General features: G+C 37.6%; 1 protein-coding gene and 1 long non-coding RNA gene across 3 annotated transcripts in view; one reads left to right on the forward strand and one right to left on the reverse strand.

Annotated features, from left to right (window-relative positions):
* Positions 1 to 18,389, reverse strand: part of LOC117519820 (protocadherin gamma-A11-like) — a 911,360-nt gene that overhangs the window by 848,222 nt on the left and 44,749 nt on the right. Inside the window, exon 1 of one of the 2 annotated variants that reach the window (XR_004563449.1) lies at positions 2,288 to 4,674. The exons of the other annotated variant lie outside the window; for it this stretch is intronic. The gene's annotated coding sequence lies outside the window, so the exon portion shown is untranslated. Of the gene's footprint in view, positions 1 to 2,287; positions 4,675 to 18,389 lie in introns of those variants that run through there. 2 annotated transcript variants of the gene reach the window in all.
* On the forward strand, positions 38 to 17,402 carry LOC117519855. The gene is made up of 3 exons (XR_004563455.1): positions 38 to 47; positions 12,110 to 12,126; positions 17,077 to 17,402. It is a non-coding gene; the product is annotated as an uncharacterized LOC117519855 (long non-coding RNA).

Raw genomic sequence — 18,389 nt, forward strand, 5'->3', positions numbered from 1 at the left:
AAGGCCACAGTGCAGAACATATGGTTGTATCAACCCAGTGTGTGTGTGTGTTCATATATATATATATATATATATATATATATATATATATATATATATATATATATATATATATATATATATATATATATATATATATATAGATAGATAGATAGATAGATAGATAGATAGATAGATAAAGTCATTTGCAAAAGTTTAATGCCACCCATGCAAACTGGAGTTTTCCCCCACAAAATGGACAAATATATTATTACAACAACCAAAATTATTTTGGAAATCATTTTTTTATTGAAATTCACTATGACCTGTACAGTTTTCTTTCGTATGGAGTGAAAATGGTCCTTTCCTTTAGTATTTAGTGTGTCCGCCTTTGCTTTGGATCACAGTTTGGATGTGGCGAGGCATGCTGTCTATCAGGGAAGCACAATATTCTGGAGTCACTTTCTTCGTCCAAACCTCCTTAATTGCTGTCCTCAGTGCTTCAGCATTAGCTGGCTGCTTTTCTGCAACTTTATCTTTCATGCAGGTCCAAACATTTTCTATAGGATTAAGATCAGGGCTGTTGCCTGGCCATTCAAATGTCTGCACCCCATTTTTTCTGAGGAAGTCTGAAATGATCTTGGATCTGTGGTAAGGTGCACCGTCGTGCATGAAAATTTCAGTCTGATGCACTTCCATATGAAGTTTTAATTTCTCTTCTAGCAGAGCTTTGTACCTGGGTCCATTCATTGTGGAGCGGAGGTCAAGAAAATGAAGTCCATCTGTTCCCTTTTTGCTCATTGCACCCCACATCATTTGACTTGGAGGATGTTTCATGGTGGATATTGTGTACCTGTCATTGAACCTTTGTCCTACTGGTCTTCGCACATGTCACTTTTGGACAACAAACTGCTGCAGAAGCGATTCATCAGAAAATAGGATTTTAGCCCACTGTTCTACTGTCCAATCTTTGTGTTTCTTTGCAAACATAAGTCTTTTCTTTTTCATGGTCAGTGTAAACCTTGGCTTGGCAGCAGGTTTATACAATTTTAATCCAAATTCTTAGCTCAAAGGATGTGAAATGGCACTGTTGCTGATTTTAGTGCCATGATTTAGCAGATTGGCTCGAATCTTCTTGCAGGAACTACTCTGTGACCTGATTACTCACCTTCAAATAATGTCGTCCTCCCTTGGGGTGGTTTTACGAGGTCTTCCAGAACAATGTTTGTCACCATAACATTCATTGTTCTTGTATTTTTCGATTGCACGGTGTACAGCAGGTCTGCTAACTGATAGTTTCTCATCTTTCATTCAGAAAACCCTTCTTGGTGCAGAATTGCAATTTGCCCACTTTTAACAGTTGACAGTGATGTTTGTTTGCCCATAATTTGGATCTTTCAAAATTTAAACAATCAAAGAAATCTAGACTTAAGTTCCACAATCTGTGGCCACAACCTGGAACTGGAAGAGATTAAGAGATTTTGTTTTATGCTAAATGCACCCAGTATGCACCCATACTGTAAGTGTAAGGAAAAGTAAAAGGTACCTCTGTTCCCACCACAACGTCTTATTAAAATTAACAACCCACTGTGGACCTTGACAAACCTAATGCAAATTCCTTTCCCAGCTCCACAGAATATGCAATTCTCAACCTTTCTGTCAGTATTTTGACAAAGATCAATAAATGTTTCAACATTCCAGCGTTTCAATCCTGCTGCCCAAACCTTTGCAATTTAAGTCTGATCAGATCACTAGTCTGTCAGGAAAGGAATAAAGTCTATACCTTTCAAAGCAACATGCACAGGCATCTGTTATATAACAGCTGATAAAGAGCTTCCAAGGGCAGATGTAAAAAGACCCCCCCCCCCCCCCCAAAAAAAACAAAACACAAACAAAGAAGCAACTCTGATATGCAGAGGTGGAAGTAAGTGACCATCAAGTCACTCTCAAGTCATGAATCAGCAAGTCCCAAGTAAAGTCTAAAATCATAATGACCACCAAATGTTAAGCTGACTTGAGACAGGACTTGAAAGTGACTTACTCCCACCTCTGCTGATATGTTTAAAGCTATGTAGTTGTATTTTATGTCAGAGTAGAACACAACACAATAATATTTCTGTAAAGCAACGAGAATCATGAACAGGCCAAACGAACTATGAAATGAAGCATTAGACCCAGCTGATGAAACACATTTCAGAAACTGTTACAGCAATTAATCAGCTTTACATCCATCATGATGAAAATTCTGTAACTAAAACAAGAAATGGAAGGTGGATATTCAAAAACAAATTACTTTTGAATGTCTTACCTCGCCAGATGTTTGTCTCCTATCTGGAACCACCAGAGTGTTTGCATTGCTTCCAGGAACTATAGTAGATCCAATACTCATCCTGGGTCCAACTAACATGTAACGCTTCTCTCCAGATCTGTACTGGATGCTGTTGCACAGAGTTCCATCATAATTTGCTTCTTGCAAATACTTGGAGGAATAGTCTGTGGTTTTGGAGCACTGCATTGCAATCAGTACGATGATACTGATGAGGAAAAGTGTGGAAACTGAGCCCAAAGTGATCATGAGATAAAAAGTCACATTATTGTCCTCTTCATCTTTTGATGAACCTTTAATATCAGAAGCTGCAAAAGCCTCCTTGGGCTCCACAAGTTTGACAGTCACAGTAGCTGTTGCTGAGAGTGAAACGTTCCCATTGTCTTTGACCAGTATGACCAGTTTATGCTCAGCCTCGTCTGTCTCTGTGAATGAGCGAAGTGTTCTGATCTGTCCTGTATAGCGGTCCAAAGCAAACAGACTGTGGTCAGTAAGCTCCTGCAGTGAAAACAGTAACCAGCCGTTATATCCTATATCAGCGTCATAGGCTCTTACTTTAGTCACCAAGTGACCTGCGTTCACATTTCGGGGAATCTCCTCCACACCTTCAGCAGAACCGTTAGCACTGACTGGATACAGGATGACTGGAGGGTTGTCGTTCTGATCCAGAATGAACACGTTCACTGTCACGTTGCTGCTCAGTGATGGAGTTCCACAATCTGTGGCCACAACTTGGAACTGGAAACTTTTCAGTGTTTCAAAGTCAAAACTTTTTAGTGCTGAAATGTGTCCCTTATCAGAATTTATATTTAGGAAAGACATTATTCCATTTTGACCTTCTCTCACAAAATGATAAGTAATAGCTGCATTATCATTCAGGTCTTTGTCTGTTGCACTTACAGAGAATATTGACTTTCCAGCAACATTATTTTCTACAAGATAAAACTGTAACGGATTTTGTTCAAAATGTGGACTGTTATCATTGACATCTGAAATCTGAATATTCAGTGTTTTTAAAGTGGATAAGGGAGGCTCACCACAATCTGTGGCTTTGATTGTTATTTCATAATGTGACATTTGTTCTCGATTCAAAAATCCTTTAGTCACAACTGAATATGTATTCTCCTTATAAGAGGGTTTTAATTCAAAAGGAACATCGTTTATTATTTGTGAAATAAGTTTTCCATTCACACCAGAATCTTTATCTTTAACAGTCATGAGAGAAACAATTGTACCAGGTTTTGAATCTTCAGACACTGTATCTGACAGTGATGTGATTTCTATTTGAGGTGGATTATCATTTACGTCTATTATTCTTATAATAATTCTACATTCACCTGATAGCGGAGGTATTGCTTTATCTGACGCCTTTACATCCATCCTGTAAACGTCATTCTCTTCGAAATCTAACATTTCCTTTACTTTAATTTCACCACTTTGCATGTCCAGTGCAAAAATATGGTCAACTTTGCGTTTCAACGTTTTTCCGAAACTATATTGTATTTCAGCGTTTGTACCTTCATCGAGATCTGATGCATTCAATTTAAACACTAACGTGCCAATTGGAACGTTTTCATGAAGTGATATTTCATATGTTTGCTGATTAAATGTTGGACGGTTATCATTACTGTCAAGAACAATAATGGTCACATTTAGTGTCCCTGATCTTTGAGGTTTTCCACCATCAACAGCTGTAACCAGCAGTGAGTGTTTATTTTTCTGTTCTCTGTCTAACGGCTTCTTCAGCACTAAAAATAAAATTTTGTCCTCATCGCTTTGCTGAACATCAACATCAAAATGATTATTTGAATTTAATGTATATGTACGAATGGAGTTAATTCCCGCATCAGGATCATGAGCAGTGTGCAGCTGGAACCGCATTCCTGGAGGCGTATGTTCTGCTATTTCAAACGTTTGTTCCGTTTCAGGAAAACTGGGTGCGTGATCATTAACATCAGTAATTTCTACAGCCACATAATGTATTTCTAAAGGATTTTCAACGATTATTTTCAGCTCCATTAGACATGCGCCGCTCTCCTGACAGACCTCCTCTCTGTCGATTTTCTTGTGGACACACAAAGCACCGCTGTCCTGTTTTACCTCAAAAAAATCCTCCTCAGACTCAGAAACAACACGGAACCGTCGGTTTGTCAAAGAGGTGACGTCAAAGCCGAGATCCTTTGCAACATTCCCAATAACGGCTCCTTCTTTCACCTCCTCGGGAACAGAGTACCTTATTTCAGCCAAAGCCTGCTTTCCGACAAACAGCAGCAGACAAAGAGGAAAAGAAATCCGAGAGAAGTCCCGGGATCCATTTGTCCTTTTGGTCCTCATCGTTATCCGGTAACATTTAAATTCACGGGAGCCTGTTTGTATAAATAATATTTGTCGATATTCTTGTCGTTTAGTGTCGCATATGAAGAAAAGAGCAACGCGCGACTTGATCAGCTGACGAGCTCAAACGCTTCTTTGCTCAGTGCAGCAGAGAGACAAAGGCTTTATATGGGGAGGGACAAAGACTTCTTGGCTTCAAATGTAACAGTGACACCACGAGGACGAAAAAGATGGATAATTTTAAAACAAGCTTGCTCGAACTCTCTGAACACAATGAGATGCAGAGGATGAAATAATTAAGAATATTTCAACATCAGATCATTCAAAAATAATATGTCACTGGACTCAGACATTCGGGAACCTCTGAGAAGTTTTGAATGAAACCAAAGACTCCATGAAATGGCGTGACATGAGGTTCGAATTACGCTACTCTGAACTGTTGTCAGTGAAATCACGTGACAGGAGTGAACAAGAAAATGTTACCTCCGTAGGATCAGATCTTTTGATTACACTGCAATCAAAGTGCTCACGTTGTTTTTGTTTATCTTATGTGATCAAAGGTCATGGTTTTACATTTTAAACAGTGAAGGGCTTGGACAAAGTGCAACTCATCAGAAAATGTGTTCCATATAAAATCACTTGTGCCACTTGTTTTATTTGGGCACAAACACCAGACCTGTTTTCAGAACCACGGACAGCGATCACAGAAAGTCTCATTCTCAACAAAGTATTTCTGTATTACAACAAACCCACAACACAGTAAGTTCATTCGAGTCGAATGTTATAGAATAGAATGTCACACAAGGTCACAAATATCACAGTTTAGATGGTGAAAAACTCGTTTGTTTAAAATTAAAACAAAACATGACTTTTAATTTACGTTGACAGAAATGATTGCCATTCATGTTTGTGAAAAACAATGAAATTGAGTATACACTCTAAGAAATAAAATGTTGAATTTAATTGATAAAGTGAAGGTAACTTTTTCCACTTAACTTTGACAATTAAATGCAACACAATATTTGGATTTAAGTATAATGTTTCATTTGATTTAATTAATGTCAATGACAATGTTGTTTTGCACTTAATTAACAATGTTATGTGGAAGAAGTTACCTGAACTTTATCAATTAAATTCAACATTTTATGCCTAAGAGTGTATGTTTCATTTCTAAGAGTGTATATTGGGTACATGAATAGAGAAATCAGACAAATGCAAATCCAGCCACAAGCCAAAATTAGGTAAGATTAAACTGTGCACAGCACACAGGCAAAAGCCCAAAGAGATAAAGGTGGAACAAAGAACCATTACTTCCCTGGAAATGCGAAGAACTGATGTGATTATGCATAACAAAAATGAAAAAAATAAATTCTCAAACTGGAGGCATGAGACTTTATCACATCTGACAGATTTTTTAAAAAGCAAGTTTGATTTGCTAGTGAAACAGGCCAGTATGGTCAAAAATGTAGAAAATAGAAAATGCATGTTTGAAAAGGATTAGTTATATATAATTTGGTTTTAAATGATCCTACCTCTCCAGATGTCTGTCTCCTGTCAGGAACCACCAGAGTGTTTGCATTGCTTCCAGGAACTATAGTAGATCCAATACTCATCCTGGGTCCAACTAACATGTAACGCTTCTCTCCAGATCTGTACTGGATGCTGTTGCACAAAGTTCCACCATAATTTGCTTCTTGCAAATACTTGGAGGAATAGTCTGTGGTTTTGGAGCACTGCATGGCAATCAGCACGATGATACTGATGAGGAAAAGTGTGGAAACTGAGCCCAAAGTTATCATGAGATAAAAAGTCACATTATTGTCCTCTTCATCTTTTGCTGAACCTTTAATATCAGAAGCTGCAAAAGCCTCTTTGGGCTCCACAAGTTTGACAGTCACAGTAGCTGTTGCTGAGAGTGAAACGTTCCCATTGTCTTTGACCAGTATGACCAGTTTATGCTCAGCCTCGTCTGTCTCTGTGAATGAGTGAAGTGTTCTGATCTGTCCTGTATAGCGGTCCAAAGCAAACAGACTGTGGTCAGTAAGCTCCTGCAGTGAAAACAGTAACCAGCCATTATATCCTATATCAGCGTCATAGGCTCTTACTTTAGTCACCAAGTGACCTGCGTTCACATTTCGGGGAATCTCCTCCACACCTTCAGCAGAACCGTTAGCACTGACTGGATACAGGATGACTGGAGGGTTGTCGTTCTGATCCACAATGAACACGTTCACTGTCACGTTGCTGCTCAGTGATGGAGTTCCACAATCTGTGGCCACAATTTGGAACTGGAAACTTTTCAGTGTTTCAAAGTCAAAACTTTTTAGTGCTGAAATGTGTCCGTTATCAGGATTTATATTTAGGAAAGACATTATTCCATTTTGACCTTCTCTCACAAAATGATAAGTAATAGCTGCATTATCATTCAGGTCTTTGTCTGTTGCACTCACAGAGAATATTGACTTTCCAGCAACATTATTTTCTACAAGATAAAACTGTAACGGATTTTGTTCAAAATGTGGACTGTTATCATTGACATCTGAAATCTGAATATTCAGTGTTTTTAAAGTGGATAAGGGAGGCTCACCACAATCTGTGGCTTTGATTGTTATTTCATAATGTGACATTTGTTCTCGATTCAAAAATCCTTTTGTCACAGCTGAATATGTATTTTCTTTATAAGAGGGTTTTAATTCAAAAGGAACATCATTTATTATTTGTGAAATAATTTTTCCATTCAAACCAGAATCTTTATCTTTAACAGTAATGAGAGAAACAATTGTACCAGGTTTTGAATCTTCAGACACTGTATCTGACAGTGATGTGATTTCTATTTGAGGCGGATTGTCATTTACGTCTATTATCTTTATAATAACTCTGCATTCACCTGATAATGGAGGTGTTCCTTTATCTGATGCCTCCACGTCCAACTTGTAAGTGTCATTATCTTCATAATCTAACATTCCTTTAACTCTAATTTCACCACTTTTCTTGTTAAATTCGAAAATACTGTCAACATTTTGAATTAATGTTTTTCCAAAACTATACTCAATTTCCCCATTTGTGCCTTCATCGGGATCTGATGCATTTAGTTTACATATTAAAATGCCTACTGGAACATTTTCTTTTATTGATATTTCATAGTTCTGCTGACTAAATGTTGGACGGTTATCATTACTGTCAAGAACAATAATGGTCACATTTAGTGTCCCTGATCTTTGAGGTTTCCCACCATCAACAGCTGTAACCAGCAGTGAGTGTTTATTTTTCTGTTCTCTGTCTAACGGTTTCTTCAGCACTAAAAATATCAATTTGTCTTCATCGGTTTGGTCAACATCGACATCAAAATGATCATTCGTATTTAAAGTATATCTACGAATGGAGTTATTTCCCGCATCATAATCTCGTGCAGTGTGCAGTTTGAACCGTTTTCCTGGCAGCGTATGTTCTGCTATTTCAAACGTTTGTTCCGCTTTAGGAAAACTGGGTGCGTGATCATTAACATCAGTAATTTCTACAGCCACATAATGTATTTCTAAAGGATTTTCAAGGATTATTTTCAGCTCCATTAGACATGCGCCGCTCCCCTGACAGACCTCCTCTCTGTCGATTTTCTTGTGGACACACAAAGCACCGCTGTCCTGTTTTACCTCAAAAAAATCCTCCTCAGACTCAGAAACAACACGGAACCGTTGGTTTGTCAAAGAGGTGACGTCAAAGCCGAGATCCTTTGCAACATTTCCAACAACGGTTCCTTCTTTCACCTCCTCGGGAACAGAGTATCTTATTTCAGCCAAAGCCTGCTTTCCGACAAACAGCAGCAGACAAAGAGGAAAAGAAATCCAGGAGAAATCCCGGGATCCACTTCTCATGTCGGTCCCCATCGTGATGCAGCAACGCATATATGTTCAACAAACTATTCCTGATTCATTAATTTGCTATTTCAACAGATTGAATGTATAATTCTCACGATTTGCGCAGCACCATTCCATCTGCTGTCCTGCTTGGTTCAAATGATTCTCTGTTCGGATCCAGAAACAAAGGCTTTCTGAGGGGAAGGGCAAATAACTTGTGGTTTTTAACGTTATACTGACATCTAGTGGAGAGGACACAATTTGTCCTGTGCAATAAATTACTTTTACTTTTGGCAAATTTACCTAAAGAAAAACTAAGGTTTATTTAGTCAATTATTAAAATCAAGATAAATGTAATGTCAGTTATTTGAAATTTTAAGAGAGTTCTGCATCTTCACAGTTATTATTTATTTTAAATTGAAACATAACTCGATGGTTTCTGTGGGATACGCTTTGCAAGATGAATGCAGTCACAGATATTTAAATGTAACATTGCAAATAAATATTTAAAACATTTCTAACTAATCAGCACTGTTAAATACACTTGTTCACAGTGTTTTATGAGAAGATTTGAAAGGAGTATGCTTTCAGCACCAAGGACAGTGATTATAAACAGACTGCAACTTAAAGGAGGTCAAAGTTTTGACCTTTTCAGCAGGTTGTTAGTCACCAGCAGTCTCATATATAAATGTTGGATATGCACCAATCAGTTCATTCGTTATGTATTTTCTTTTTTGTTTGTTTGTTTGTTTGTTTGATTGATCTATTCATTCATTTTTCTGTTATTGCATGAGTTGGCTGATTGAAATAAATAAATCAAATCAAATTTTAAAACAAAGAACCTGCATTAATGTTAAAATAACAAACAATTGTAAATGATATCATTTTATTGCTTCACGTTGTGCTTTTAGTAAATAAATCCGACTGATATTTATGATTTCTGTATCTCTTGCTTCACGAAATAGATCTGTTAAAAAATTTAATTATGAAGACGTTTTAAAAATATCTTGTTTTTAATAATACAACCCCAATTCGAATGAAGTTGGGACGTTGTGTGAAATGTAAATAAAAACAGAATACAATGATTTGAAAATCCTCTTCAACCTATATTGAATTGAATACACCACAAAGACAGGATATTTAATGTTCAAACTGATACATTTTATTGTTTTTGTGCAAATATTTGCTCATTTTGAAATGGATGCCTGCAACACATTTCAAAAAAGTTGGGACGGTGCAATAAAAGCCTGGGAAAGTTGATGAATGCTCAAAGAACACTTAGTTGGAAACAGGTGAGTTTCGTGATTGGGTATAAAGGAACATCCATCAAAGTGGTGACGTTGAGGCTCAGGATATTTCCGGGTTCTGGTTTATCGTTGCGCGTTGTTTTTGAATTGTGTCGTGAGTACTTGTTCACGCAAATATTTTGGACGATTAAGGATTACGAGTAAGGATTGTGGATGTTTGCTGTTAAGATCGGACACTGATTAAACCTCTGTATGTAAATTTGGGTGTCATTTTATGCTGTTTGGTGAGCAGAAGCTAAAGGTTAGTTATCGGTTAGCTGCTAACTCAGCCTTCTCGTCATCATGCCACCAAAAAAAAACATTAATGGAGGAAAATGAGGACATTAGGAAGGCACAACTTTCTCTCACATGATGTTTGTGAGATTAAGTCTAAACAAGACAAGATTTTGCAACTTGTGGAAGAAGTCGCAAAACTACGGGCGCAAGTCGAGGAGAGGGACAGGAAGATTGCAGCACTGGAGCGAAGAGTGGGTGACTTGGAGCAATAGTCAAGAATAAATGATGTTATTGTGACCGAGTTGACGTTAAAACCCCGGTCATACGCGCATGCTGTGACCACAGACAGCAAGGACAGAGCCGGCGAGTTGGAGATGAGCTCCGTGGAACAACAAGTGGCAGCTTTTCTCGCAACCAGAGACATTAATCTGGACGTGGATACCATCGAGGCTTGCCACCCTCTGCCAGCTAGGGACAACAACACGCCAGCTGTGATCTTGAGGTTTGTAAACAGGAAAAACAAAATTGCACTAATGAAACAAGGGAAAAAGCTAAAGGGCACAAATGTTTACTTGAATGACCACTTAACAAAAAGGAATCCGGACATTGTTAAGAAAGCCAGATATTTATGGAAACAAAACAAAATACAGAACACATGGGTTATGAACTGCAAAGTATACATTAAACTTGAAGGTACACCTGAGGAAGCCTAGGTACTCATCATCAAAGACATAGAAGAACTAAAAAAAATATGAATGAGGATAAAACATAACTATATTGCACCGATATAATGCCATCCAACAATAATTCTTCTATCATGGAAGTGTTAGAAAAATTATGTTTGTACCATCACAACACTTATCATTTGTTCTGCATCACATGTCTTATGGATGCTTATATCTTTGCACCATGTAGTACTGCACATCTCTGCTGGGATTGCGGCCTTGAAGCGAGGAAAGTTTTCGTGGGAAGACAGTGAAACAATGGAATTGATGTGTACCAGTCGGGTTCACAGCCTGCCTGGAGACATGTTGATGGGAAAAGAAGGGAGTATAGGCTAGCAACCACAACAAACCCACAGATAAGACATGTATTAAATCTTGTAATGAATCTTTATCTACCAGCTGCACAGGATGTTTGCTTCTATTCAAGGTGACTGACAATGTCACTATGATCACATCCTGCTTGTATGTCACACTGTTTGGACTGAATAAAATGATGCTGAGCACAGGAAGAGTCGAAGAGAGTCAGAAAGAGAGTAAGGTGGAGACTGTGTGCTCTGAGACTGCTCTTCCCTTTGCAAAGCTGACAAAAAAAGATTTGCTGCATCCCATGTCCATTCTTTCTTAAGTGTCTAAAGATGTTTGACCCTGACATTACTTGGTGTTCCCGCCCGGTTGCCAACATACCCAGTTGCTGACAGGAGGAGGAAGACATGCCAAAGCCTGTCGACGGCCGGTCCTTACTAGTGGGACTGAAGCAAAGACCTGGGAGGGGTCGTTCCTCGCCAGGCCGGTGTTTTAGAGTCACCTCCGACTGCCAACGGTGGATTGACGGCATCCGGACCCAGACGAGTGGAACGGAGACAGCAAAACAAGTAAGGTGCTTAAGTTTTATGATTTACCGTTGTGTTAGCAAGGTCATGCTGAAATGACCCGTTGTAGCAAGGTCATGCTGAACTGACACGTTGAGAATAGTGGCGCTAAAGGACCACAGGCACAGTGAATGCATGTCAGTGCATGTTAGTGTGTTTTGCATGTAATTGTGTGTTTTGGTGATCACGTAGGTATTATGGGGAATTCTTGTTGCTCCAAGGTGGAGCCTAGACAAATAGGAGATGTGAAGTTTATGTTGTCTTTAAATCCTGATGCTGTTAAGTTTTTGCCCAAGTGGAAGAGGAAATATGGTGTTTCTGGGAAGTTGAAGCTGGAGGACTGGAAGGATGTTGTAGGAAAGTTAGAAGTAAGTGTAGCAGGCAAGACAGGGAAAGCGAAGGGACAGAAAGAGGAAGAGCTGAAAGTGGCAAGGTTGTGGCTGGAACAATGTGTGAAAAGAAGGAGAGGGGTCACAGAGACTAAAGCAATGTTTGTAAGAAAGGAGGACAATGAAGGTGTGGCTGTGGTTAGAAGAAAGAAAAAAGTAAAGATAGAGGAACCACAGATAGAACCATCTGCTGCTTCACATGACTCGGAAGCAGAGACAGATGACAGGCCGACAATAACAAAACTGTCTCCTGAGCCAAGTGAGACTGCCGGTACTCACATGGAGCTGCGAGACAGACAGCAGATTACAAAACCACAGCATTATCGAAGTGGATCATTCCCCCTATTACAGGTCCCTAATCCTGATCCAGGGGAGGACCGTGAAACCATCATGTATGTTTTCCGACCAAGTTGATACATGAAAACATCAAAATGATGTAGGGATACAACAAAGGATTCTGGACTATGGACACTTGGAACTGAAATCATTTGAGTACACTGAAATCATTTGAGTACACTGATTATAGGGCATTAGATTTGGAAGATGAATTGGATCCTGATAACAACCTGTTTTTATTATCCAACCCAATAGATTGCAAATACTTATCTGAAGATGATTATAACTATTTTGTTGACTCCAAAGCGAAACTCTCAATTATTCATTTCAAGAGTAGGAGCATGTATAGTAACTTCATCCACATCAAAGAATATTTACAACAATTTACCCAGCCATTTCACATTATTGCGATTTCAGAAACATGGTTTAATGAGGATAAAGGCATAGATTTCGAGTTAGAAGGTTATAGCTTGAACTATGTAAACAGAGGAAATAAAATGGGAGGTGGAGTTGCTATATATGTCCATAATAACATTAAATTCAAAGTAATAGGAAATATGACAATGACAATATATGATACATTAGAATGCATAACAACAGAGATACTCAATGCAAAAAGGAAAAAATATTATTGTAAGTTGCTTATACAGGTCACCTGGTTCAAGTCTGGAATTTTTTACAGTGGGTGGAAAAAACATTTTCCACAATAGGTAACAAAAAATATTTATCTGTGGAGATTTCAATATTGATTTGATGAACCCAAATAATCACAAACCAACCGATGACTACAACCCCTGGCAAAAATTATGGAATCACCGGCCTCGGAGGATGTTCATTCAGTTGTTTAATTTTGTAGAAAAAAAAGCAGATCACAGACATGACACAAAACTAAAGTCATTTCAAATGGCAACTTTCTGGCTTTAAGAAACACTATAAGAAATCAAGAAAAAAAGATTGTGGCAGTCAGTAACGGTTACTTTTTAGACCAAGCAGAGAAAAAAATATGGAATCACTCAATTCTGAGGAAAAAATTATGGAATCACCCTGTAAATTTTCATCCCCAAAACTAACACCTGCATCATATCAGATCTGCTCGTTAGTCTGCATCTAAAAGGAGGTGAACACACCTTGGAGAGCTGTTGCACCAAGTGGACTGACATGAATCATGGCTCCAACACGAGAGATGTCAATTGAAACAAAGGAGAGGATTATCAAACTCTTAAAAGAGAGTAAATCATCACGCAATGTTGCAAAAGATGTTGGTTGTTCACAGTCAGCTGTGTCTAAACTCTGGACCAAATACAAACAACATGGGAAGGTTGTTAAAGGCAAACATACTGGTAGACCAAGGAAGACATCAAAGCGTCAAGACAGAAAACTTAAAGCAATATGTCTCAAAAATCGAAAAATGTACAACAAAACAATGAGGAACGAATGGGAGGAAACTGGAGTCAACGTCTGTGACCGAACTGTAAGAAACCGCCTAAAGGAAATGGGATTTACATACAGAAAAGCTAAATGAAAGGCATCATTAACACCTAAACAGAAAAAAAACAAGGTTATAATGGGCTAAGGAAAAGCAATTGTGGACTGTGGATGACTGGATGAAAGTCATATTCAGTGATGAATCTCGAATCTGCATTGGGCAAGGTGATGATGCTGGAACTTTTTTTTGGTGCCTTTCCAATGAGATTTATAAAGATGACTGCCTGAAGAGAACATGTAAATTTCCACAGTCATTGATGATATGGGGCTGCATGTCAGGTAAAGGCACTGGGGAGATGGCTGTCATTACATCATCAATAAATGCACAAGTTTATGTTGATATTTTGGACAATTGAAAGGATGTTTGGGGATGATGAAATCATTTTTCAAGATGATAATGCATCTTGCCCATAGAGCAAAAACTGCAAAAAACATTACTTGCAAAAAGACACATAGGGTCAATGTCATGGCATAGGGTCAATGTCAATGAGCAGATCTGATTTGATGCAGGTGTTAATTTGGGGGATGAAATTTACAGGGTGATTCCATAATTTTTTCCTCAGAATGAGTGATTCCATATTTTTGTCCTCTGCTTGGTCTAAAAAAGTAACCATTACTGACTGCCACAATCTTTTTTTCTTGATTTCTTATAGTGTTCTTACAAGCCAGAAAGTTGCCATTTGAAATGACTTTAGTTTTGTGTCATGTCTGTGATCTGCTTTTTTTCTACAAAATTAAACAACTGAATGAACATCCTCTGAGGCCGGTGATTCCATAATTTTTGCCAGGGGTTGTATATCAATAGGATGCACAGTGTGAGTTTTTATCCAGCTATCACTAAACCTAGTAGAATTACATCTCATAGTGCTACTCTCATTGACAACATTTTCACACATGACATGGAGTCTACAAGTATCAGCGGCCTAATGATCTGTGACATATCTGACCATCTGCCTGTCTTTATAGTATATGATGACAACTGTAATCACCTTAAAACACCCCAAAAACTCATATACAAACAAATAAAAATGACCAATGGTATCAACTCACTATATCATAACCTGCTAGAACAAGACTGGTACACAGTATATAGGGAAAGAAATGTGGATTCAGCATTTAATATTTTTTTTTAGAAATCTTTACTTCAGTATATAATAAAAACTGCCCAATTTGTCAAATTAGTAAAAACAATATAGCTATAAAAAGTCCATGGATAACCAAGGGGTTACGTAATGCTTGTAAAAAAATATATAGAGAGAGACAGTTTATTAGTTTAAGGACTGAGGAATCTGAACATAAATATAAAATTTATAAAAATAAACTGACTGATATCATGAGAACTAGCAAAAAATATATATTATAGCAATTTATTACATAACAATAGGAATAACACTAAAAAGGTTTGGGGAATATTGAATACTGTTATTAAGGGTTGTAAAAGTAATAAGTCATATCCAGACTATTTTACTGATAAGAATTTAGATAACTATAATATGAATGACATTGTAAATAGTTTTAACAATTTTTTTTTGTAAATGTTGGACCAGACGTGGCTGATAAAATTCCTAAGTGCAAAGAAAATCAGCCTGACAATTCACCCATAGAAAATAATTCAAAGACAATGTTTCTGTCTGGAGTAACCCAGGCTGAACTAATAGACAAATAACAAATCATCTACTGATATGATATAGATATGACTGTAATAAAAAGAATTATGCAGAGTATTTCTAATCCTTTAACATATATATATATATATATATATATATATATATATATATATATATATATATATATATATATATATATATATATATATATATATATATATATATATATATATATATATGTATATATATATATATATGCAACCTATCATTCCAAACAGGAACATTTCCAAACAAAATGAAAATTGCAAAAGTAATACCACTGTATAAAAATGGAAACAAACACATCTTCACTAACTACAGACCAGTCTCTCTACTCCCTCAGTTTTCAAAAATATTAGGGAAAATCTTTAACAACAGATTAGAGAAATTTATAGATAAACACAACATAATTAATGAAAGTCAGTATGGCTTTAGGTCAGCCAGGTCAACATTAAACGACATAATTGATGCGGTTGAAGAAATCATGCATAAATCAGACAAGAAGAAATATGCAGCTGGAATATTTATTGATCTCAAAAAAGCTTTTGATACTCTTAATCATGGAATTTTACTAAAAAAAAAAAAGGAAAGATATGGCACTAGGGGAGTGCTTTGAACTGGATCCAGAGTTATTTAACAGAGAGACAACAGTTTGTGAAGATGGGTGAATTTCAGTCAGGGTATTTGGGCATTGCTTGTGGGGTCCCACAAGGATCTGTATTGGGTCCAATGTTGTATAATTTGTATATAAATGATATATATGGTGTTTCAAAGTTATTAAAACTAATTCTATTTGCAGATGATACTAATATATTCTATTCTAGTGACAATTATCATGACCTAATTCATAGTATAAATAATGAATAACTTAAACTGAAATTATGGATGGATATTAACAAACTTTCCCTAAATTTAAATAAAACTAAAGTGATATTCTTTGGACACTACAAGGAAAAATTAAGTCAGATAATAAATATAGATGGTGTCAGTATAGATACTGTGTCAGAAATAGAATTCTTAGGAATAACTATAGACAGCAAATTAACCTGGAAAGCACACATCAGACACATACAAAGTAAAGTTTCTAAAAGTGTCTGTTATTAACAAGGTTAAATACTTCTTAGATTATAATGCATTGTATTTACTGTATTGTTCATTAGTGTTGCCCTACCTAACCTACTGCATTGAAATTTTGGGCAATAACTATAAAGGTTCACTACATCCCCTCTTTATACTCCAGAAACGTGCTATTAGAGTTATACACAAGGTAGGATATTACGAGCACACTCATAATCTATTCCTGCAGTCTAAGTTGTTAAAACTAAACAAATAAAAGTATCCTGCCTATTAATATTCAAAAACTCTTCACACACAGAGAAGGGGGGTTAGCCTGAGGGGCTGTAGTAACTTTAAGATTCAGCCAGTAAGAACTACGAGGAAATGTTTGTGTGTGTCTGTGTGTCGGGTTAAACTCTGGAACCGACTGGGGCAGCAACTTAAGCAATGGACAAATATTCATTACTTCAAATCAAAGTATAATGAAATTATTTGGCCACAATACAGGGCTGTTGGTTAGGAGGGTCATGATTATATATTAAAAATAAAATTAGAACATTTTCAGGAATGTAAAACAATATAAATAACTGCCTATATTATAGTGTGTTATTGATTATATATGTGATTAGAGGATCCAGAGTGGGCATTGGGTTTGAGTGCTGACTGTGTTAAGATGAAGCTGTGTCTGGTTTTTGTGGTTGTGCTGCTGCTGGCTCTCCATCTTTCACTGCAGGTGAGGAGCCAGAGTCTGAACAACACCGGTGACTCAGTGAATACAACTACAAACATGACGGTGGCTAGCTACTTCACAACGCCCAGTTTCAATGCTGCAGTGAACACAGTCGAAGACAAATAAAGGTTTTCCAAAGAGCGAGGCCTTCACGCTGCTGCTCCCAGTTACACTTGTGCCCACTGTGGTACCTGGCGATGGCACACAACACATCACCAAGTGGCTCTGTTCCATTCTGTCTTAGTATCCATGACCATCCAAATCTCTATATTCACACCTGGCAGGTCTCTAGGGATGGTACTCTAGGGTAGCCCCCTGCCTTGAGAGACCATCTCACCATCAGACCTGCCATTTTAATGCACCAACATCAAACTTTAGCAGGACCAGTGGGTAGTAACATCTTGGGATAACCTCAGGATATTACCTCACTAAGGTCCTGTGTTTTTAATTGCACCGCATACAACCTCATAATGCACCTCATACAACCCCATGCTTTAGCACAGGGGTAGGCAACCTGTTCCAGAAAGAGCCATGAGGGTGCAGGTTTTCTTTGCAGCCACTGACTCCACCAGGTGATTTTACTGATTAATATCACTTTGAGCAGATGGAATCAGTTAATCAGTGAAATCACCTGGTGGAGTCAGTGGCTGCAAAGAAAACCTGCACCCTCATGGCTCTTTCTGGAACAGGTTGCCTACCCCTGCTTTAGCAGGTCCTCACCAAGGACCTGTGGTTTTAATTGTACCTCATACGACCCCATGCTTTAGCAGGTCCTCACCAAGGACCTGTGGTTTTAATTGCACTTCATACAACCCCATGCTTTAGCAGGTCCTCACCAAGGACCTGTGGTTTTAATTGCACCTAATACGACCCCATATTTTAACAGGTCCTCACCAAGGACCTGTGGTTTTAATGCATTCACCTCAAGTGCTTCAAACTAAGCAGGGTAAACAACAACAGTAATAATAATCATCATAATAAATCCAACGATATGTGTTCCTTGTGTGTCTTGTCTGGTCCTCTGTTGTGTGTTAGTTTGCCTATACTGTCCAGTGTGTAATTGTTATTCACTCCTGTGTTATATTATATTACTATGGTATTGTATTATGTTACGTTTTTATTTATATGTGTATGCGC

This window comes from Thalassophryne amazonica, chromosome 11 (assembly GCF_902500255.1).
Source record: "Thalassophryne amazonica chromosome 11, fThaAma1.1, whole genome shotgun sequence".
Lineage (NCBI taxonomy): Eukaryota > Metazoa > Chordata > Actinopteri > Batrachoidiformes > Batrachoididae > Thalassophryne > Thalassophryne amazonica.